This window comes from Pyrus communis, chromosome 11 (genome assembly GCF_041283825.1).
Source record: "Pyrus communis isolate YQ-2024b chromosome 11, ASM4128382v1, whole genome shotgun sequence".
Lineage (NCBI taxonomy): Eukaryota > Viridiplantae > Streptophyta > Magnoliopsida > Rosales > Rosaceae > Pyrus > Pyrus communis.
This window is the reverse complement of record NC_142575.1, coordinates 16,064,166-16,084,815: the sequence shown is the minus strand read 5'-3', so window position 1 is coordinate 16,084,815 and position 20,650 is coordinate 16,064,166. Positions and strand designations below refer to the sequence as shown.

General features: G+C 39.0%; 2 pseudogenes across 1 annotated transcript; both read left to right on the top strand.

The window, feature by feature from the left end:
* Positions 1-506: 506 nt before the first annotated feature.
* LOC148692960 (putative aldehyde oxidase 4 pseudogene) lies at positions 507-1,406 on the top strand (annotated as a pseudogene).
* A 25-nt stretch (positions 1,407-1,431) lies between these two features.
* On the top strand, positions 1,432-12,066 carry LOC137742965 (aldehyde oxidase 4-like; annotated as a pseudogene). Its single transcript, XR_015953585.1, has 9 exons — positions 1,432-1,740; positions 2,552-3,125; positions 3,300-3,518; positions 4,280-4,732; positions 9,642-10,166; positions 10,610-10,705; positions 10,924-11,022; positions 11,394-11,583; positions 11,707-12,066. The product of XR_015953585.1 is annotated as an aldehyde oxidase 4-like (transcript).
* The last annotated feature ends 8,584 nt before the right edge of the window (positions 12,067-20,650 follow it).

Below are 20,650 nucleotides of genomic sequence, written 5' to 3'. Positions count from 1 at the left end.
CGAAACTAACTTAAAAGGCAAATACGAACCTATCTTATGATTGATTGATTAATTAATTAATTCTTGATTATGCTTAATTAAGATATTTAGTTGCTTATCCATCTCATTTATATTTCTTCACATCATCCTTATTCGACGTATGATCCATTAAGTTCTAATTAGTGAGACAGTGGCAAGATTGATGATTGCTAATCTTTAGAGCTTTCATAAATTATGAGTGACATCTAGCAATATATCATAGCTACCCAAATTAAGTAAAACGGGTTGGAGAACCTATGCAGTACAAATATGATGCAACACGACCATTCTCTAATTCAATACATTGTTTAACTGAAGTACGACCGTCGAAGAAGTGAGATTTTACCGCAAGTTCATGCCTCAGACTGCTTTGCAGTATAAATGGATGTTCCACTCAAGGCCTTGGAAATATCAAAGACGGGTTCCACCCAATTCACCAAAGGATTGCTGGTTTCCATGCTTCTCAATGCGGCTTTTGTACTCCTGGCATGTGTGTTTCACTCTTTGGAGCTCTTGTCAATGCTGAAAAGGCGAATAGACCTGATCCCCCTCCTGGGTTCTCCAAGCTTTCTGTTTCCGAAGCTGAAAAGTCTGTTGCAGGTAACCTCTGTCGATGTACTGGGTATCGACCAATTGCTGATGCCTGCAAGAGTTTCGCAGCTCATGTTGATATGGAGGATTTGGGGTTCAACTCCTTTTGGAAAAAGGGAGATAGTAAGGAAGTAAAAGTTAAGAGTTTGCCTCTATATAACCGTAATGGTGACATCTGTACATTTCCGGACTTGTTAAAAAATGAAATTCGTTCTTCCATGTCTTTGGATCCTAAGAGATATGGTTGGTACAATCCTGTTAGAGTTGAGGAGCTTCAAAACTTATTGAATGCTAATGATTTTGATAGTGCAAACGAGATGAAATTAGTTGTTGGAAACACAGGGATGGGCTATTACAAGGAGCTAAAGCGCTATGATAGATATATTGATCTCAGATGTGTTCCTGAATTATCAATGATTAAGATCGATCCTATGGGGGCTGAGTTCGGAGCAATCGTAACAATCTCTGAAGTTATTGAGTCTTTGAGGAAGAATGACGACGGTGGATCTCCATCAAGAGGTGGTGATGTGTTAAAAAACATTGCCAATCATATGGAGAAAATTGCTTCCGGGTTCATCAGAAATACAGCTAGTATTGGAGGGAATTTGGTGATGGCACAGAGAAAATGTTTTCCTTCAGATATTGCTACAATACTTCTTGCTGTGGATTCAGAGGTAGATATAATGAATGGTGCTAGATCTGAGACGATTATGTTGGAGGATTTTCTGAAAAGGCCTCCACTGGATACGAAAAGTGTACTTTTTAAGTGTTTAAATCCCAAACTGGGAAGCAGTTAGAAAAGGTTCTCCAGAAACCAACACCATGTTGCTTTTTGAAACCTATCGAGCTGCACCAAGACCCCTGGGAAGCTCATTGGCTTATTTGAATGCTGCCTTCCTAGCTGAAGTATCATTTTGGAAGATTTTCAATGGAATTATGGTGGATCATTGTCGTTTGGCTTTTGGTGCTTATGGAACTAAACATGCAATTAGAGCAAGAAAGGTTGAGGAATTTCTAACTGGGAAAGTGCTGAGTCCTGGTGTTCTATATGACGCTATTAAATTAGTTAGGGATGTTGCGGTTCCTGAAGAGGAACTACGAGCCCTGCTTACAGGTCAAGCTTGGCTGCTGGTTTTCTTTTCGAGTTCTTTAGCCCCTTAATTGACAGTGAAGGTTCCAATGGATTCTTGGGAAATACTTCAAACTCTGGGAAAACAGAAGCCCAAAGGGCTGACAAACAACAAATGCTATCCAAAGCTCCGTTAAGCCAGCTCCCACGAAATCTTCAAAAATCCTTCTATTCCTCTTCATCCAAACCACCCAAAACAAAGTGAGGATCATAGTGCCCCACATAACCCTAGCTTTCTTTCCCTTCCAAACCTTAGTGTGAACCCCACATAACTTGGCTTTCTTTCCCTCCCAAACCAACTTCAGCCACAGACCTAAAGTAAGGCAACAAGCAATCATTGTCTCCATTTTTTTGGTATTGGACTTGGTCTGCAGGCCTGTTCTCTGCTCCAAAATGTTCCCTTTCATCGAGATGAGAAAATTGTGTTTAGGATTAGAATGGCTGGTTCTTGATATCCCTTTTCCCGCTGGCCAGTCATGTTAAATACCTAAAAGTAGTGAGAGTTTGAATTATAAACTTACAATATGTGATAATTAGAAAGGTTTTATTTTCCATGTTTTGATCATTCTTTTATATAAGAATGATCAAACCAATCTTGATTGACAGAATACAAACTGATGATCAGTTGTGGACAATTAGTTCCCCTTCTATATAGTATTCTGTCCTCCGGCTCTCTCTCGCTCTCCCTGGAGATATTTTATATAAATATACACACAGATCATGCTTAAAATGGTTCTCTATATAACTTTATGGCAGCGAACTTCCGTTGACTTTTTGCCTTATTCTTTTGTTTTGTTTCCTCATTTGTAATAGTTGTCGATTGTTTTCCAACAGGGAAAACAGTGGGTTTGATACGACTTCGGTGTTTACTCCTTCTTCTATAATTCTTTTGCTTATCTCATTCATGAACATCAATTTGTAGGTGAGGCAGTCTATGTAGACGACATTCCATCTCCGAAATATTGTTTACATGGAGCGTTCTTTTATAGTACAAAGCCTCTGGCTAGAGTGAAGGGAATAAAATTTGAACCTAAACCACATCCAGGAGTTGGTGCACTGATATCTTTTAAAGATATTCCCAAGTCTGGGGAGAACATAGGGTCTAAGACTATGTTTGGTACAGAACTTCTTTCTTTGGATTGTATGTCAATTCACTCATGAAAAAAAAAATTTGTAGGTAGCCGATACACAAAAACATGCAGATATGGCTGCAAACTTTGCGGTGGTTGATTATGGCATGGAAGATACAGATCCACCTATCTTGTCAGTCGAAGAGGCAGTTAAGAGAGCAAGTTTTTTTGAGGTCCCTCCTTTCTTGTATCCAAATCAGGTTGGTGACATATCAAATGGAATGGCTGCAGCTGATCACAAGACTATTTCTGCTGAGGTACTTGAAATCAATGACATTCTTTCTTTGTTTCCCGGTCTCCTTCCCACACTAATGTTCTGCCCTTTTTCTACTTTTCTGTGTTCTTGTAATTTGGATTTCAGATATTCAACTCTGTTCCCTGGTTTCAAGTAGAATCGCCCACTTACAAATCCATGAATGCCTTGCTTTCAGATCAAACTTGGTTCACAATACTATTTCTACATGGAGACACAAACAGCCCTTGCTGTACCAGATGAAGAAAACTGCATGGTGGTTTACACTTCAAGTCAAGGGCCTGAGTATGCACACTCTACAATTGCAAAATGTCTTGGTATTCCTGAAAATAATATTCGTGTAATTACAAGAAGGGTCGGAGGGGGCTTTGGTGGAAAGGGCATATAATCGGTGCCTGTGAGTATAAAACCTACAGAAATCTATAAATTTCAATCTAATCGTGGATGAGATTGTCCGTTTAAGTGTAGATTAAGCACTTGTTAGACAATGAATGCAACTCCGATTGTCCATTTAAGTGTAGATTAAGCACATACAACTCCGATCCTGCATTCGTAGTTTACACAAATGCAGATTGAGAGAAACATACTAGTTTAGTCTCACCATGCACCACAGAAATTTAGAAATAAGTTGGGAACGAGTATAGGAGGTATTTTAACCAAAGAACGCCAACCAAGCCCTTATATATGGTTCATGCATAAAATGATATTGATACTGACCCATATGATTTTTTAGCAGCGCACCAGTGAACTTTGTCATTTGTTTCTGTCAAATGGGAGATCTTAGGATCCTGTAGGCTGTAACTACAACCTTATTGCAAATGTTGAACTCAACATGATTTTAAAATGATCAATAACATTCGTTTCTGTTAAAAAAAATGTTTGTTGAATAGAATGTCTTGGCTCTCTAGCGGTGCAGAGAGGTGTACACATGACGCGAAGTTTTAGAATATAAAGCAATAGTTAGCACAAATGCTACTTGTGTCAGTTCTGGGAATAGTTGTAAACCAATAGTTCTATGTGCTACTAGTGTCAGTTCTGGGAATGGTGGTAAACTAATAAACTTTAGAATATGTATCACTTACTATGTTTATGGTTTTTGGAGTACTTGATTCCCAATGTTCAATAGAAGATAAAGCCGATGCAATTCTGATGTTTTAGGTCGCAACTGCATGTGTTCTTGCAGCACACAAATTACATCGACTGGTACGGATGTATCTCAATCGCAAGACTGATATGATAATGGCTGGAGGAAGGCATCCCATGAAGATAACTTACAGTGTGGGATTCAAGTCTGATGGGAAGATTACAGCTTTAGAACTTGAGATATTGATAAATGCAGGGATTTCCATAGGCTTTAGTCCAGTATTGCCAAGAACTATTCTGTGGGCACTTAAGAAGTATGACTGGGGTGCTCTGGCTTTCGATATCAAGGTGTGCAAAACAAACACTCCGAGTAGGTCTACTATGCGGGCCCCTGGGGAGGTGCAGGGGTCATTTATCGCTGAAGCTGTAATTGAACATGTTGCGTCCACCCTTTCTATAGAAGTATATTATGTGAGAAGTGTTAATCTTCACACATCTCACAGCCTTGATTTGTTTTACGAGCACAGCGTATTGAATCTTAGCTTTCAAGAACTCAGAGATGTAAAAAATATCTTCTTCTCATTTCACAAAGAACCTACCAACAATACATTTACATCAGAATATATAGATACAATTCTATTGACAAAATTGACCTCAACATACATCAATTAATTACACATCTACCCTTGTCTAACTAACTCCAACTGTACAATTACTACTAGACTCTTTACACCCCCTCAAGCTGAGACTGGGGACAGGAAAAGTGCCAAGAGGAAGCTTGGATTGCAGAAAACAGAATCTGGGTTTTGATAGAGATTTGGTATGAATATCAGCTAATTGATCTTGGCTGCAGACATAAAGAACTTTAATCAAATGTGCCAAGACTAGCTCCCGAATGTAATGATAATCCACTTTGACATGCTTTGTCCAAGCATGAAACACAGGATTGGAGGCAAGAGAAATAGCTGAAATGTTATCACACCAAAGAGTGGGAACTTTAGACAAAGGAAAGTTGATATCAGAAAACACTTTGCAAATCCAAGTGATTTCAGCTGCAGTGTGGGCTAAAGCTTGATATTCAGCTTCGGTAGAAGATCTGGCAACAGTGGGTTGCTTTTTAGCATTCCAACTAACCAGATTTGGACCCAGAAAAACACAGAAACCAGTAGTAGACCTTCTATCAAAGGTACAACCGGCCCAGTCAGCATCAGAGTAAGCCGTGAGGTCAAGAGAACCCTTTTTAAACCAAAGACCTTGTGTAAGGGTGCCTTTTAAAAACTGAAGAATGCGTTTGACAGCCTGCATGTGTTGGTCTCGTGGGGAATGCATAAACTGACACACTTGGTTTATAGCAAAAGAGAGATTAGGCCTCGTCCAAGTAAGATACTGTAAGCCACCCACCAGAGATCGATATTCAGTAGGGTCAGAGAGTAAAGAACCACTGTGATCAAGTTTAGTGGTACCAAGTGGAGTGACACACGGTTTGGCACCTGCCATGTTGGCCTTGTTAAGAAGATCAAGGGAGTATTTACTTTGATGCATGAAGAGACCATCAGAAGTTCTTTGCACCTCCAATCCCAAGAAGTAATGGAGGGGCCCCAAATCCTTAACAGGAAAAGCTTGACTGAGTGTGTGAATAATACGTTGACAGACAGTGGCATTAGGTCCGGTGACAAGAATGTCATCAAATAGACCAAAACAAGAACAGGAACCGAAGCTTGAAGAACAAAGAGAGAAGCATCGGATGAGGACTGCTTGAACCCAAGAGTGCACAGAACTTGGAACAGTTTATCAAACCAAGCCCGAGGGGCTTGTTTTAAGCCATACAGAGATTTCTTGAGTTGGCAGACATAACTAGGAAGATTGGAATCAGTGAAACCAGGTGGCTGAGTCATAAAAACATCTTCCTTGAGATCTCCATGTAAGAAGGCATTACTGATGTCCAATTGATGCAGAAACCAGTCATACTGAACAGCCAAGGTTAATAAAACTCGAATGGTGACTGGCTTAGCTACGGGACTGAAAATGTCTTGATAGTCAACGCCCTCTTTTTGATGAAATCCTTTGGCCACTAATCGAGCCTTGTACCGATCCACTGTACCATCAGGTTTCCTCTTAATGCGAAACACCCATTTGTAGCCAACAATGTTTTGAGACGGAGAGTGGGGAACCAATGTCCAAGTACCAGTAAGTTGAAGAGCATTAAACTCTTCCTGCATAGCCTGTCTCCAATGTGCATACTTAGAGGCTTGTAAGTATGTGGAAGGGACAAAATCAACATCAACAGGTAAGGGATGTTTTGTGGCAGAATAGGCTTTGGGTTTAAAAATACCTGCTTTGGATCGAGTAAGCATAGGATGGGTGTTAGGGGCTGTAGAAGTGGATGCAGAAGCGGATAATAAAGGTGGAGAGGAAATATGCTCATTGGAAAGTGCAGAGGATTGTACTGTAGGATTGATAGGAGAAGTGGAGGCCGGAGAGGGTGAAATAGGAATCTGTGGAATGGAGAAGTGCAAATCAATAGGGGAAGATGGAGAATGAGAGTCCGGAGAAACAACCTCAGAGGAAGAACGAAGAAATGGGAACTGTGTCTCATTGAATTGGACATGGCGTGAAATATATATACGCTGATTAGTAGGATCAAGGCACCGATAGCCCTTATGCTGCAAACTATAGCCCAAAAACACACATTCTGTACTCTTCCCTTCTAACTTGGAGTGAATATACGGCTTTAACCAGGGATAACAAGAGCAACCAAAAACCTTCAGCTTGGAGTAATCAGGAATGGATTTGAATAAGATTTCCCATGGAGAGTGATGCAAGCTGGAAATAGGCAGGCGATTTATCAGATAAACAGTAGTAGAGAAGGCTTCGACCCAATACAGATGAGGGACTTTGGAAGCAACTAAGAGAGTCCGTGCGGTCTCAACCAAATGCCTATGTTTCCGTTCAACACAGCCATTTTGTTCCGGTGTATGTGGACAACTGAGTTGATGAGAGATACCATGACCTTGAAGAAAGGATTTAAACTGATTACTTGTAAATTCACCCCCTGAATCGGACCTTAAACATTTGATTTTATTACCAACAGAATTTTCAACATAGTTCTTGAATACAACAAAAGTGGAAAATACATCAGATTTGGCCTTTAAAGGAAAGAACCAAGAGTACTTGCTATAATCATCAACTATTAAAAGATAGTACTTATAGCCACAAGCAGAAACTACGGGAGCAGGGCCCCAAACATCACAATGTAACAAATGGAGACTAGTAGAAGAAACAGAACTTGAGTGCTTAAATGGTAGCTTGTGATTCTTAGCAATTGCACAGTCCGAGCAGAAGAAATCAACAGAGTGCTTTCCTTGCAGTGCAAGTTTATTGGCAGACAGAACGCGCCTGAAGATAGCAGTAGAAGGATGCCCCAAGCGACTGTGCCAAATAGTCATAGGGGCTTTAGTACCGACTAAAGCATGAGGGGAGGAACAAGATGGAGATAAAGAAGCAGGGATACCTTGAAAGGTGTAGAAACCATTATTAACCGGTCCCTGCAAAAGCATCTTCCCCGTAGAACGATCCTTAACAACAGAACCATCGGAATGCAAAGTCAAAGAGCAGTAGTTATCCTTGAGAAATTGGTATGCAGAGAGTAAATTGTGCTTCATTGTCGGAACATGTAACACATTGTTCAATTTAAAAGAAGCATGAGCAGTATTTAACAATGTACTGCCAGTATGATGAATGGACAAACCTTTACCATCGCCGATATACACCTTGTCTTCACCAGTGTAAGGAGTAGGAGAAGAGAGATTGGAGATGTCATGAGTAATATGGAAGGTAGCACCAGAATCTATAATCCAGGAAGGAGAAGGCTTGGAAGCATAATGAGTGTACATAGCAGCAAGTTTGGTAGGAGGTACTTTCCCAAAGATATCTGGATTCATTCGGTCATAGCAATCAATAGTTTCATGACTTGATGATCCGCATATTTGACAATTTGTACGACCACCAGAAGTATTAGGAGAACGAAAGCCTTGATGGTTGTACCTTTGGAAACCAGAATTAGAGTGAGAACCCCGATTGTTGCCATGATAGTTGCGATTGCCTCTGTTGTTGTGAAAACGAGTATTGTTCCGGCCACGATTAGAGTTGTAGCGAGAAGAATTCTGCATAGGTTGATTCTGCATAGGTTGATTCTGAGATGCATAAGCCTGAGAAGAATGTGGTGTAGGAATGAGAGGTGGTTGATTCTGAGCTGCATAAGCATGAAACGATTCAGTAGCAACCGATTTCTTTAGACGAGCCATTGACAATTCCTTTGTAAGAAGAAGACCATGCAGTTCATCCAAAGTAGTAGATGAGAGACAAAGAGTAATAGAATCAACAAATGAGTCAAATTCCTCTGGTAAACCATGTAATGTAGCAGCAATCAAATCACGATCAGACACAGAGGCACCAACAGCGGTTAAAGAATCAGAAATGGCTTTAATTTGCTGGAGGTACTCAGAGATCGATTGAGAGCCTTTCTGAAGAGATTGAAGACGAGATCTAAGCTGATGAATATGAGCATCGGAGATGCCACCAAACCGCTGTTCCAATTTAAGCCAGAGATCACGAGAAGAAGAAACCCCAACTGTGAAAGGAATAATCTCCTCAGAGAGAGTTGAATTCAACCAGATCAAGAGATTTTGATCTTTTTCATACCACTGTTCAAACGTAGGATTGACAGAACGATCAGACAAGAGAGGAGATGGACAAGGTTCAGATCCATCAATAACACCGAGAAGTTTATAACGACGAAAAATTGGAGCAAAGAGTGCTCGCCATGGAAGATAATTCGAGCTCTTAAGTTTGATCGGGACCATACTGCCAATGTTCTGAATTGGGAGAGAGGTATAGCTTTGCACCAAATTAGGGTTTGAAGAAGAAGTTGGGAGAGAAGATGACGAATCGGACGCCATGATGGATGCAACCAAAGAACCACACAAATTACAGAGACGGAAGAGAAGAAGCACCAGAGATCGGAGCGGAGAAGCCGTGAGGCGGTGGGAGAAGAAACACCAGAGATCGGAGCAGAGAATCCGTGAGGCGGTGGAAATCGAAGATCCACCAAGACTGTGAGGATCGAAGAGTCACCAAAACCTTGAGACGATGACGACAATGACGAGAACAAGCAAAGAACCGTGAGGCGGTGACAAGAACGATCGAAGATTCACCATGGCCGTGAGGCGGTGGCGATTGATACCATATTGAATCTTAGCTTTCAAGAACTCAGAGATGTAAAAAATATCTTCTTCTCATTTCACAAAGAACCTACCAACAATACATTTACATCAGAATATATAGATACAATTCTATTGACAAAACTGACCTCAACATACATCAATTAATTACACATCTACCCTTGTCTAACTAACTCCAACTATACAATTACTACTAGACTCTTTACAGCGTTGGTGAACCTCTGGAGTATACTTTACCATTGATATGGAACAAGTTGGCCATGTCTTCAAGCTTTAACCCAAGGGCTGAGATGGTAAAAGAATTTAATAGGTGTAATAAATGGAAGAAAAGAGGAATTTCTCGAGTACCGATATTGTGTGAAGTGTCATTGAGGCCAACTCCGGGAAAAGTAAGCATTTTAAGTGATGGGTCTGTTGTTGTTGAAGTTGGAGGAATTGAACTGGGTCAGGGGCTCTGGACGAAGGTAAAACAGGTGACAGCTTTTGCTCTTGGTTCGATTCAATGTGATGGTAGTGGAGATCTTTTGGATAAAGTACGGGTGGTGCAATCGGATACATTGAGCTTAATTCAAGGGGGAATTACTGTCGGGAGCACTACATCTGAGGCAAGCTGTGAGGCAGTTAGACTTTGCTGTAATATTTTGGTTGAGAGGTTAGCTACTCTCAAAGGGAGATTGAAGGAGCAAATGGGCTCTAGTAACTGGGAGACTCTTATTCAGCAGGTATTCTATTTGGATTTTGGGGAGTACAAATAGCGATCGCCAAGAAATTAGTGATGCATCACTTTTTTCTTTTGAGACAATTAATTTATTGATTTGTTTCACATCCATGCCATGGCGCTCCAATAGTTCACACTGAATCTTGAACTGCCCAAGAAACTCAAACCCCAGAGGAATAAAAATGAATCAGCACACTTAAGTAGCAAGTTGCTACTAGCAACACCACGCCCTAGAATTCCTTTGTAGGAAACTCTTGCAGGTGGAGTAAATGGGTGATTTTGAAAACTTCTCTAGACTTATGTATTTGATGATTTCTCAAAGTTTCAGGCTTGCCTTGCTTCCTAGTGGCAGCTTATAGCTTTTTAAGGCCACAAAACTAGCAAACTTCTTTATTCCGAAATTTATATGTACTCGTTGCAGTTTATCTTTCTTCTGTCAAAATGCAGGCATCCTTGCAAGATGTGAACTTATGAGCAAGTTCTTATTACGTCCCTGATTTTGCTTCCAAGAGATACCTTAACTATGGCGCTGCTGTGAGTGAGGCAAGTTTGTGTTGACCGTCTTACTCCATTTTCATTCTTTTATATCGTAGTTCTTTTACGACTGTTGAATTTTCGGCAACCAAAGGGCATAGATGCAGGTTTACATAATGCAGAGCAAATCATAGTGCAATGTCACAGTCACACTATTAGGGTGATTGCTACCAGTTTGTATCATTTAAATTTTCTAGAGTAATAACAATGAAACTACTTGATCACAGGTGGAGGTAAACGTTCTGACTGGACAAACCAGAATTCTGCAATCGGATATTATCTACGATTGTGGTCAGAGTCTCAACCCTGCTGTGGATTTAGGACAGGTTAGCATGATTGAACTTGCTACTCAGATTTTTATAATGTCCGCATACATTTTCTTTGAATTAAGCTCTACCTACATTTTATTTTTGTATTGCTAATCGGTAGGTTCTGCCTTGGAGAATTTTTCAAATTCCATTGTAAGAGAAGTTAATAGTTTGGTTTATTTTACACATTTTTAGGATACTTTCGTTATTTAGTGTCTTTAGGATTTCTCTATTCGAAGCATTGTAGCATTTTCATCATCAGTCGTCTTTGGAATAAGATCGTAGTTTTCAACTTTTCTACAATCTGTTAAGATCCATAACACCAGTTCACTGGCGCGTAGTCAATATGGTTTAGTTAACTTAAGTTTGACATTACATGTTTCTTGCAGATTGAAGGTGCTTTTGTTCAAGGTATTGGGTTTTTCATGCTTGAAGAATACTCGGAAAACTCTGATGGGTTGGTGATTTCAGAAGGTACATGGACATATAAGATTCCTACTATGGACACCATACCCAAACAGTTCAACGTAGAAGTATTGAACAGTGGGCATCACAAAAAACGCGTGCCCTCTTCAAAAGGTATGCCATGTCGTGCCTTGCACAATTCTACTTGTATCAATTACAACCGATGCCTGAAAAGTATTTTGTGTGCATAAAAGTAGCCAAATTTTGAAAAAAACACTTTGAAAATCTTGTGTGCAGCTTCTGGTGAGCCACCGTTACTTCTTGCGGTTTCTGTTCACTGTGCTACAAGGGCTGCCATTAAAGAATCAAGAAAACAGCTTCTTGAGTGGGGCGGCCTGGATGGATCGGCATCAATATTCCAGTTGGATGTTCCCGCTACCATGCCTGTTGTGAAGGAGCTGTGTGGGCTGGAAGCTGTGTAGAGGTACTTGGAATGGATTGTAGGCGGAGAATAAACGTACGTTATGGCTGGAAGGCACGATCATGCTGGTTAATTTGTCCATCACAGCCAAAGAACCTAAAATGTGAGTCAATCGCCATCACTTGATCTCAATAAGGATACGAATATGGTTCAAGTACATACGTTTTTCACCATATTTTGGATTTGTTTATAGTGCGAAACTAGAAAGAAAAGAGAACTGGCGAAAGATACGATTCCATCTCATGTTACTTGTGTTGAGGTTCATTGTCCAGTTTGTGAACGTTACTATTGAATAAGCCTTAATCTGTAAGACAACTAAACATGAACTATCTTATTATGCCCTTTGTGTTTGCAACTTATACTGAGACAAATGGTTCGTGGTCCTGGAAATTGGGTGTTTTCTGTTTATATGTATACTTGAGGAAATTTCTATGCAGAAATGGGGTCATTATTGTCCAAACGCTCTGCCCCAATACTGCTAAATCAAACTCCTATACCGTGAGATGGTGTACAAGGTTGGGGACGAAACCAGGTAAGGTGCAACGCTTATGTGAATAATAACAATAATAAGACTTTTTAGTTAAAATAGTCATTGAGACTGACATAAATCCTCACTTTGGTCTTTGAGATTTATAATCGATAGAAGTGGTCCTTAAGGTTTTTCCACCATCGATCATTTTGGACTTATCGTGAAAAATTTGTGTTTAATAAGGTAAAATGACAAAAATACTCTCAAACTTTGTCAAATCAAATTGCCCTATTTTTCCTATTAAATTGTGGGCATTTTTGTTATTTTGGTCCTTACTTAACATAGATTTTCACGGAATGACCAAAATGATTGATAGTGGACAAAACTCAGGGATCACTTCTATAGATTTCAAATCCGAAGGACCAACATGAGGAGTTATGTCAATCTAAGGGACTATTTTGACTAGAAAGCCTAATAATAAAACGTAAGAGCATTTAGTCTCTCTAAATGAGCTCCTAATTCGAATTTAGGGAGGATTTCAAATGAATCAACTCCAATCATGCTCCGTTTCACCTCCTAAAATAGGAATTCCTAGGCGCTAGGTGGCCGGTCATTGCTATGATCGTTCCCTAGCCGTTTATAAAATAAGAAAGGACGCCTAGATTTGGCTAGGTGCTCGACTGGCTGCCTTAACCTGCCTAGGCACCCGCCCAATCCTGCTAGGCGGGCACATATAACTTTCACCATACATTTTATCTTTTCAATAAATTGCAAGAAACTTGTTAGACACTTGGATTAACATGCTTTATATCCTTGTTCCCCATTGTTTCAACCTGTTATAGTACTTTACATAACTTGTATATTGTTGCAAATAAACTAGAGAATAAGAGAGAATACAGAGAGACAAGAGAGAAAATGAAGGACAAATCAAGGAGTGTTTTCTTTCTCATTAGAGTGCCTATTTATAGTTGTTGGATTTACATAGAAAGGTGTTTAACTATTGAGCTATGACATATTGACCCAAAAGTGAACAACTAGATAATGAATAATATTTATAACACTCCCGATTAGATGTTCACCAATTAATGATAGTTGCCTCGATAAAATCTTACTTGGAAAAACCAATGGGGAAAAAAAAATTAGAGAAATACCAAAATAATATACAAGTATTTTATTAAACTTCATGGCGAATACATGCCATATACACAAATAGCTTTCCAGACTCACCAAGAGTTCACTCTTTACTCTTTCAAGAATATGTTGCAACGATATAATTTTAATTTGAACGAACAAAAGTACTCATTGAGGCAATATAAACCAAATTTATCTAGAATAGGTTTTGAGTACATATTTTGAGCTTTATGCTCTTGAATTGAAATCTTTGGATAAGAATTTCATGGCATTTTCATACTTTAAAAAATGGCTTCAAGTGATAAATTATCAAGTGGTTAGTATGCAGTCTCCACATGCCATAAGTCTCACATCTAAAGTAACACTGTACTTACATAAATGTGACTGCATATATGAAGCATCATGCCATACTGGTGAGTTTATTTCACTTCATTACAAACACCCAAGATTTGCGTGTAAATTATAGGTTTCTTTATTCCATGTTTTCCAACAGCTCTTAAAAATGAAATTTGCACCTTTCCAATTTGGCTTTACTTTATTTTTTTTCCAATTTGTCGACATTTAATGAGAAAATGCAACTAAATAGCTTTAATGATATGAGCAGCTACTGTAATTAAAAATTATCAATTATCATCAATTTTTTATCCAAACAATTCTCCTACGCATGTGTAATTTATAGGTATTTTAGTGCTTGGGTACAAATGCCTCTTTGGGGCTTCCGTTGTCACATCTAGGACAAACATCTTAAGGTGGAAAACTTATACAATTGGATTATACCATCCGATGGAGAGTTATTTTCAATTAGGGCTTGAGCTTTATTAATATCCACTAACGGGGAGTTCAAAGTTTGGAACCTATAAATCTGGCGATTTGAGTACATGCAACAGATTAATGTACATCACTTATGAGACAAAAACGGATGTAGCAACGTTGATTGACAACCTTCATGAAATTGTCATTTATCCCCTAACAACGAGAAAATTGTAGCAAATATGAGCACAACCAAGATGAAAAAAAAAAAAAAAAAAAAAAAAAAAACACTTGAATCCCAATTTGTATGGATGACCCATCTTTGTGTACATGACAAGATTTTTACCACCTACAAAAGTAGGGATAAGCACACTTAATATACTTGCAAGAGTACAAGGTTATCATAGTTTTGTAGCTCAAGTAAGGTCGTTCTCTACAGAGATTATTTAAAATTTTTTATGTAAAATCAAATTTTAATTAATTATTTAAAACAAAGTTTGGCTAAAAGGTTGATTTTATGATCTAAAATAATAAAAATGAATTTTAAATTAAAAGAAAGCGGCAAAGTAAAGAAAACGGTTTTGAAAATCAATTTAAGCACTAGGGTTTCGCCGTCACCTCCTACGTAGTTTTTCTAATTACTTATGACTTATACATGCATATTTTGAAGGTTAGGTTTTCCTAAAGTATGCTCTACTTGGACCCTTAACATAGAACGTATATCAAACATCTCGTCCGTGGTGTCCATATCGAATCTAAACATGCAAGATTCATTAAGCTCTGTGAAAACTTTTTGAAAAACCATGCAACCCTTAAGGCGTGGTGTTCATCCTAAGTGATGTTACACATATGAACCAAGAAACTTTCGTCAATTTCAGGGATAGTCCCCTACCAAAACTGCATCAAATTACTTTTTTAAATATCCTAATGGTGATCAAGCATCAAGACAATTAGATAATTTCAAAAACAGTGATTAATAATTCAAAACCTACATGCATAATGTCATAAGAAAATTGAAAATAAACTATATATTATTGCTAAGGCTCATGGCGTCGCCCTAGCACAAAATAGAATTAGTTACGCACAATCATAAAACAAAAAGAAAACTAACGATAATGGCTTGAAAACTTTGAATGTTAACAAAAAACCATGTGATAATTTTATTTAAGGTAACCTTCATGAAAAAGGCTTGAGCTAAGTTTATTTTAACCAAAAACTATGCTATAACTTTATTAATGGAAAAGAATTAAATTTTAACGAAAACCCCTTAAATTTTAGTAAAAATGACAAAAAAACTTAAATTTTAATGAAAATGACACCATTAAAAAAAAAAAAAAAAAAAAAAAACTGACATGCAGTTTTTATTAAACTAAACAGTACTACAATATTTATTGGTCCAATTTCATAAACAGTGCCTAATTCTTGGTCCACTTTCATAAATAATGTCTAGTTCCTGGTCATGTTTCATACATAGTACCTAGTTATTGCGTCTAGTTTCATAAATAATGTATAGTAATTGGTACAGTTTCATAAATAATGTCTCTTTCGTAGTTCGGATTCATAAATAGTACTTAGTTATTGATCTACTTTCATAAATATACCTAGTTCTTGGTCATGTTTCATAAATATTGTCTAGTTCTTAGTTTAATTTCATAAATAGTGTATAGTCCAGTTTCATAAATAGCTTCCACCTATTGGTTTAGTTTTGGAAATAGTGCCTAATTCTTGGTTTCGTTTCATAAGTAGTGTCCAGTTTCATAAATAGGGTCTACTTATTGGTCTAGTTTCATGAGTAGTTCTACTTATTGGTCAAGTTTTATAAATAGTGTTTAATTCTTGGTTCAGTTTCATAAGGTTTGAAACTTGGACCCTTTTTGGTCCTGCAAAAGCACCCATTGCGCCAAAAACGATGAACCTATAAGTGATCCTTTAGATCAAAACCTCGAGAAGATTATGTTCTCAATAATTATTCAAAAAGCTGTTTTCAATTACCAAATTAAAATTTCCTCACATTTTTTACATACCTACAATAATAAATGTAGCTCTCCATCCAATTTCTTGAGCTTGGGTGTCATCTTGGAGAAATTTTTTCTTATGCCCGTGACACAAATGGTACACCCCCTGTTATTATGTAAGTGGTGAGAAATTTTATTTTTTATGTTATTAATTTTTTAACATAAGAATCTCACAACTTGTATAGAGACACTTGATGTACCATTCCGTGTTTTGGGCACAATGAAAATGTTAGTTTTTTTGGCTCGTCAATTTGTGTCCTTTTCTGTTTAGGATTGTTTTAGGGAAAGGGTGCACCAATTCTTCTCCTAAAAGGGCTAGGAAAGAATCTTAGTTTCCTTATTCAATGTAGATTAGAAATCCTAGAAGTCTATTTGGAATTGGAAAGGAAGTCTAAATTCCTATTCCACTTAGAATAGGAATTATAATCTGTAAAGGACATGTAAGCCAACCCTATATCTATAAATAGGGTGCGGCAAGGCTGATTTACAGCAGAGAGAAAACAGCCAAACAGCAGAGAGGTTTGAGATTAGTTCTAGGGTTTGCATAAGTTCTGTAATCTCTATTATTAATCAAAGAAGCGGTGATTTCTCTACCTAGGGAAATCACAACTGGACGTAGGCATAAGTTCTGCCGAACCAGTATAATTCTTGTGTGTTTTCTAAGTTTTCTATATTTGCTAGTTTAGTCTATTGCCGTTGGTTACATCAAAGAACAAGGTCCAGTGAGTGGGGTTTTTTAACAATTGGTATCAAGAGCTAGGATCAAGGTGTTCTACGATGTTAAAAGGGAAGATGAATTCGGATCAAGGACCTGCGTTAAAACCCTTTGACGGCAAGGATGACTTCACGGACTGGCAAATGATGATGAAGAACGTACTGATACAGCAGGATTTGGATGATGCACTTGATGGTAAGAAGCCGGAAAGCATGACAGAAGCAGCATGGAATAAGGTTCTCAAGAAGGCCAAGAGTTCCATCGAGATCCATCTCACAAGATCAGTTCGGTCACACATCACCGAAAAGATGTCTGCCCAGGAAGCATGGGAAAAATTGGAGAATGTTTATATGGGAAAAACCGTGTCCAATAAACTGTTTCTAAAGGATGAACTATTCGGGCTTCGACTAGAAGAAGGAGGTGATATTGAAGATCACGTATGCAGGTTCCAGAATTGCATAGCTAATCTTCAGAAAGTCGAAGAAACGTACAAAGATGATGATATGGCTATCATCCTGCTAAGGTCTCTACCTTCGTCTTTCAAGCACTTTCGAACAACTCTAATGTTTGGAAAAGAGTCCTTGAAGCTTGAAGACGTAATTCAAGCTCTTCAGTCATATGCTAAACTAGATGATATAACTGAAAGCTCTCAAGGCCTTTATGCCAAAGGCAAGGAGAGGGGGCGGGAAAAGACAAGAGAAGAGAAAACTGGCAACAGAGGTAGGTCAAAATCCAAGAAGAAAAAGGAAAAGAAGGAAGGTTGCTTCGAATGTGGTTCAACCGATCATTGGAAGAGGAACTGCAAAATTTGGAAAGAAAAGAAAGCCAAGATGGAAGGAAGCTCAGGTTCCGCTAGTGCTGTCATCGAACATGAGAGTGACGGGGAACTTCTTTCGGTAACATCGGGCTCCAAGGCTTCCAATTGGATTTTGGATACTGGATGCACGTTTCATATGTGTGCAGAAAAAGAATGGTTCGATACTTTCAAAGAAGTCAGCAGCGGGGAAGTCTTAATGGGGGATGATTCTTCATGTCCTGTAAGAGGAATAGGCACTGTTCGAATCAGAATGTTCGATGGGATGATACGAGCTTTAGGGAACGTCAGGTATGTCCCTAGACTAAGAAAGAATTTGATTTCCTTGGGCACTTTAGATGAGGCCGGTTATGGGTACAAGTCTAAAAAAGGAAGACTCAGGGTAACCAAAGGATCGCTAGTGGTAATGCGGGGTGACCTACAACCCAATAAGTTGTATAAGTTAATTGGGACCACTATAGTCGGGGGAGCAGCTGTTTCTGTAAATCAAAGTATAGAAGACAAGACTGAACTATGGCATCATAGGCTCGGGCACATAAGCCAGAAGGGATTGCAAGAATTACACAAGCAAGGCCTGTTGGAAGGCGTGTCAGCTTGCAAACTGGACTTTTGTGAATACTGTGTTTTTGGGAAGCAAAAAAAGGTATCATTCGCAAGTAGCAGTGCAGATAGCCGAAGTAAGGAGCAACTCAGCTATATTCACTCAGATGTTTGGGGTCCTGCTCCAATTAAATCAAATGGTGGAGTCAGGTATTTTGTTACTTTCATGGATGATTTTTATAGGAAGGTTTGGATTTATTTCATGAAGCAGAAATCCGAGGTTTTTGCAAGGTTCAAGGAATGGAAAACAGAAACCGAGAATCAAACTGGAAGAAAGATCAAGTATCTGAGAAGTGACAATGGAGGTGAATATACAAGTAATGAGTTCATTGATTACTGCAAGCAGGAAGGCATCATAAGGCACTTCACAGTAAAGAAGAATCCCCAACAAAATGGAGCTGCTGAGAGGATGAACCGAACTCTCATGGAGAGAGAAATGAGCATGCGATTTCATGCAGGATTGCCTGATAGTTTTTGGGCAGAAGCTGTTAATCATGTAAGTTATTTGATTAACAGATCACCATCTACAGTTCTCGGATTTAAGAGTGCATAAGAGGTATGGTCTGAGAAGCCGGTGGATTATTCCAAGCTCAGGGTATTCGGCTGTAGTGCTTATGCACATATTCCAAGTGATGAAAGGTCCAAGCTCAAACCGAAGTCTATACATTGCATATTCCTAGGTTTTGAAAAAGGAGTGAAGGGTTACAAGCTTTGGGATTTCAACAACAGGAAAAAGGTTGTCAGTCGAGATGTTGTCTTTGATGAGACAACCATGCCCCTGAATAAAGTTGAGAGCAGTAGGGAGAAGAAGGATGATGCTGGAATTGAAGCAACAAAGATTCCATTAATCAGTTCAGATGAAGAAGAAGCTCAGGTGGAGCAAATTGAGCAAGAGGCCGAATTTGATGGTTTTGAGGAAGAAGAAGAGCATCAGCATCATTCACCAGTTAGGAATCAGGTGGAGCAAGAAACAGGACAGATTGAAGGTACTCCAATCCGCCAGATATCCCAAAGGAGTCAAACTCCACCCAACAATCCACCTGCATTCCAAAGATGCATAGCACTGGACAGACCTAAGCGGAACAAGAAGAAGCTTGACAGGTTTGGGTTTGACCAAAACGAAGTTAATTATGCTCTTAACATTAGTCAAGGAGATCCGACTACTTATCGAGAAGCTATAGCAAGTGATGAGCGAGATAGTTGGATAAGTGCTATGACAGAGGAAATGAAGTCTCTTTACAAGAACTCTGTTTGGGAGTTGGTTCCTAAACCCAAAGACAGAAAGCTAGTTGGATGCAAATGGGTATTTAGGAAAAAGGAAGGACTACATGAACAAGATGCCGTGAGATTCAAAGCAAGGCTCGTGGCTAAGGGGTACTCACAAAGGGAAGGGGTGGATTATGATGAGATCTTTTCACCTGTAGTCAAGCATACTTCTATCAGATTACTTTTAGCAATGACAGCTCAGTATGACATGGAGATCGAGCAGATGGATGTGAAGACAGCGTTTCTTCATGGGGATTTAGAGGAGACGATATTCATGGCTCAACCAGAAGGGTTTGTTGAATATGGGAAAGAAAACTTAGTATGTCAGCTAAGGAAGTCCCTGTATGGCCTGAAACAGTCTCCAAGACAGTGGTACAAAAGGTTTGATTCATTCATGCTGAAAATTAATTTTAGAAGGTGTTTGTATGACTGTTGTGTGTACTATCATGTGTTCCAAGATGGGATGATCATATTGCTATTGCTATATGTGGATGACATGTTAATTGCTTGTCAAGACAAGTCTAGAATTCAAGACTTGAAAAAGATGTTGAGCGAGGAGTTCGACATGAAGGATCTAGGTGCCGCACAGAAGATCCTCGGCATGGAAATTCAGAGAGATAGGACCGCTGGAAGGATTTGGATATCACAAGCCAAGTATATTCAGAAGGTTCTTGAGAAGTTCAACATGCAAGAAGCAAAGGTAGTTTCGACTCCTTTGGCAGCTCACTTCAAGTTAAGTGGACAACAGTGTCCTACGTCCGAGGAAGAGCAACAAGAAATGAAGAAGGTGCCTTATGCTAATGTCATGGGCTGCCTCATGTATGCAATGGTATGCACACGTCCTGACATAGCTCAAGCAATCAGTGTCGTTTCCAGATACATGGCAAATCCAGGAAAGCAACATTGGGATGTAGTCAAGTGGATTTTGCGTTATTTGAAGGGTTCTTGGCGACAAAGGATTATGTTTGAGAAGCAAAAGGAAAATGCAGGGGTGTTAGGA